Here is a 4,549-nt window from a genome sequence, read left to right as displayed (position 1 = left end):
GGGTTAGGGTTGGTTCTGGATAGTCTCCGCCTATCCATACAAGAACGTAGATTTGCCCCAGGAACGATTCTAGATACGCGTAAACTATCCAACAAGCGTTGGAGCGCGGAAACCTTCTCTCCGTGGCAAAAGTCCCTCGGCAGCAAATCGTCCCTCGCGGCGGCATATTACTCGCGTCGCTCAGAGAAAAAATTAGGCCCACGCCCAACAAGACTGCGAAGGAGGCTATGTTTAAGTACGGTTTTTGATACAACAGGGTAAGTAACATGAAAAGTCCCAACGTGTTACAGAATGTTTTGCACACACTTATTGTCTGAATTTACAGCTCCATTTATGTTCTTTGCTTTTACAATATAATTTCCATTACTAGAAAGGTAACATATGCAAAGCAAAGGCATTATGTTTACTTTCACATGGCCCAGCTTAACAAGCATTGCTTATTCTAACTCATATTCTAATTATTCTATTATTCTAATTCATATACATGTATATGGTGACCATGCAGCCCCTCTTGAACTCAGTTCTGCATGGCACTTGCAACATTATGTAACCCAACACCAGTTACCATGGTAAGAGACGCCTGGTTCAGGTCAATGCCCTTATTTGTTTGGAGAAGAAGAGGAAGAAGAGGAAGAAACTGAGGACAAACAATATGTTTTCCTTAGTTTAACATAATTATGCTACCCATATGGAAGCTCGGTCTGATCTGCAAAAAGGCAATTCACACATCATTGATGGTCGATATGTATGGCTAAAACTGCAAAAAGTATCATTGTTTAGAAGCAGAGGAAACAACATATTTCCAGTGATATCCATGATCAGGAAACAAATCATATTTGCTTCTTACACTTAATTTGAAATCAGGTTACTCCAAATGCCTGCCTCTCTAAATCTCGTTTGCTTCACTGGATGGTTTCAGCATGCAAAATGCAAGACGCCATCAGTCTGAACACCGTAAAATCGATCCCTCCTAAATTACAAATGTCCGTGATTCTTGCTTCGTAAGGACGTAACATTGTTATATCTGTGTCACCTCTCTACTTCTTGACCATACATCGTTTTACACCACGTACTGCCCATGATGTAACGTGTTAGAACCCAAGGGCACATTGCGTAACATGTTTACTACATGCGTTCGGATTGTGGAGACCTTATTCTATGGACAAAGTGGAGCTCGCCAATTCTCTGAGGCATATTGCTGTAGACGTAATGACAGATAGCCGTACGGTTAACTACCTTTTCCACTCAAACTATGGTACTCAGCGCACATAACAATTTAACTGTCCTTTTAACTTATTAGCGATGGGATCATCTCTCGAACTTTTTTCAAGGATATTAAACAAAATATATCACATCTGTCAGCTGTCCTTGGAGTGAAACAACCCATATTACCTAACTGACGATTGCTTTTAGAACTAGGCACAGTTCATTGCCTCATACAGTCGTTTGGTTAACCGTACAAGGTTCATTAAACAAGGATTCAGAGTATCCATTATGCCAAGGAAGATTAGAGTTCTAAGGCAGCCTGAAAGCACATAGTAAATAAATGGCAGTTTGAAAAAAAAGGGAAATACATGTCCGTCATTAAAGATTTGGTACTGTGGTATCTATTATAAAAGCAATATCAATATAGCGGGTAAAGTTTGAAGCTATGTATAACATAGGTTTGCACAGCTGCTTTTGCATAGTTTAGGGTATGAAAACAGTAAAGAACAACGACAATGTTGCATCTTGGTGACTTTTAAGTCACCAAGATAAAAATACAAATTTAAAAAAAATATTTCTCTATGAAATTCTAACACGAGTGGTTTATGAAGTCACAAACCTGGTCTAGGATACCACAAATTTGTGATATGGTTGACTTGTACATAGTTCATATGTTATCGATGCCAAAGCTCCATTATGTTCCCTCCACCAAGATCCTTTCAGGTAGCATTTAGGTCGATCTAACGGCCACGCTGTTGATCAAGACAAATCGTTGGTCAAACAAATGTATTCGTCTGATCCTATCTCACCCTTACAGATCCATATCAGTAAGCGCGGCAAATGGATAAAACATGTAAGGGGCTCTTACAAAAAGGAAATTGGTTTAATCAACGACAAATTGCGGGTAAAATTTCTCATTATGCCATTATTCTTTTGTACGATTTTGTAGTTGCCGTAGATGCTGCTGCAGATGTGTACACCGAGGATGTAATCTGTACATTGTATATTACGTCTCCTATACCTTACGGCAAAGAAAATCTATCGGCTTTTTTTCTTTCACTGCTAAACTGTTGGAGCTTGCAAACGATAACAACGTTCACAAAGGATGATACGCTTACTTTGACGAATCTCATAGTATTGTTTGTAACACTACATTACACTATAACACAACAATTGACTTACATGGGGAGCTACCAGTATTTATGCCAAAAATAATATTCCTGAAATACATGCATTCCCTATACATGTCTTTTTATAATTAGGGAATGCAAAACAAACTTCGGACAAGTAAAATTCTGCACAATACTCGGCTTATCATATATTCATCGATAAAATGTCTGTGGGAAAATACATGCTTCTGTCGAATTTAGTGCTCCCTTTAAGTTGGTTTAATTTGACAACCATTTTCTATGTATAAGCCACTCGTCTAACGCTGCGTACCGGGCGATTGATGGCACGCAGTGGTATGTCTTTGCAGACGCAGTCATTGCTTCTTTCCATTTGAATCCTCTCTACTGGATACAGCCCAGATAATTTGCAGATGGAGTCAACTGTGTTTGACTTTTTACCGGGTTCACTTGCTCACATACAGCTAACAGATGTTAACCTACGGAACTTCATACATTACTTATGTCAACAATTAAAACGTATGTTCGAGTTGGACCCCAATTGCGATTTGGGTTGTTGCCATGATTGCAAATGTTTTATTATCTTGTAAACTTGTTTTCAGTAGCAGTGGAGGCAAAATACTTCATACTAGAGAAAAAACGAAAAAATGCGAAAATACGAATACAATTTTCTACAATCTAATCATTTTGGTATGTTTAGTAAAAAGCCAAAGAGCTTTTTAACAAGAAATATTCAATGACCTAGCGAGCAAATATGTGATACTTGAAAATAAGGAGAGTGGGGAAGCGGGAAATTAACTCAGCTCCATTTTTCCAACGCCGTAAATCCATAGTCATTAGTTTTTCTCGACTTGCTATCTACATGTGTCGCCGGTAACATTGAAATAAGCGAGGTCAATTCAATTAATTTGTAGTTGACACGCGGGTAAACTTAATGTACGCTTCCCTAAAGCATTACTGATTTACGGTAATTCAATTTCCGTTGATAATAATGATAAGACTAATCATTAGAAACTGCGAGGCGGTAGTAGCCCCACTTAATGCCTGATCTGTGGGCGATGTTATCTGTATGCAGCTGTACTGATGCCATCAGACCCGTGTTTGTAGCTCGGTAGCTTTTAGTCACTTCAACTGTACTTTCAGACCTCCACAAAACATTACTCAATACCAGCAGGCAACCGTTTTGCTGTCTATATCATTTGTTTGTATGTTTGTTTAATTCTATTTCCAAAATAAGCTCATGTTGATTTGACTATATGGATGACATCCTTTGGAGCGTGCAAATAAAAAAAAAGTTTGGACAACTTATCTTCGTTATGTATATGGTCATGAGGTTGAACAAATGACAACACACAGAATATGGTCCCCCAAGGGATCGTCCTGGGACCATTTCTCTTCCTCTCGTATGTAAATGACCTACCAGATCAGCTTGACTCAAATGTGAGGTTATTTGCCGATGACTGTCTGTTGTATGCAAAAAGACCTGAACACCCTGGAAGAATGGCAATGCAAATAGCTCATGCAGTTTGATGTCGAAAAATGCTACATTATGCATATTACAAACAAACGAACCCCACATACAACTACCTACCAGTTTTGTGGTCAGGCTACAAAACCCCACCCGTATCTGGGCGTCACATTGACAAGCAGCATGTAGTGGGGTGCACATGTACATTGTGCACATTAGTAATATCACAACTAAGGCCAAACAGACATTGGGAGTGAGCAAACGTAATCTGTGTCACTTGCATACACGTCACTTGTACGACCGAACCTAGAAAATGCCACGACAGTATAGGATCCATATACAAAGAAAGGCAAAGGCAAACTGGAAAGGGTACAGAACTATAAAAGGGGTGCTAGTGTCACGAAAATGAAAGGAAACCTACAGTCGGTGTCACTGGAAGACAGACGAAAAATGATGATGATGAATGGTTTATTGACATAAAATCCATCGCAGCCCGCAGGCTGAATTGCGGATTCCGATTACACATAGGGCTCAATTGACAATAAAACAATGGGTCAATTATCCTATATATAAGTATAAAAAGAAATAACGTTGATGGATAAAATTTAGCATTTATACAATAATAGGTTTATCAGACGGTATATTAAAAGCTTAATCCTTAAAAACATTAACTATTTGATTAAGTATTTAAAAGGCGAACAATGTAAGCTATTGGGGAGTTCCTGAGTCGTTCAGTCCTACATTTAAT

Source organism: Branchiostoma belcheri, unplaced genomic scaffold, assembly GCF_001625305.1.
Source record: "Branchiostoma belcheri isolate BF01 breed outbred unplaced genomic scaffold, Haploidv18h27 scaffold47, whole genome shotgun sequence".
NCBI lineage: Eukaryota > Metazoa > Chordata > Leptocardii > Amphioxiformes > Branchiostomatidae > Branchiostoma > Branchiostoma belcheri.
The sequence above is the reverse complement of the archived record's forward strand: the minus strand, read 5'-3'. Positions refer to the sequence as shown.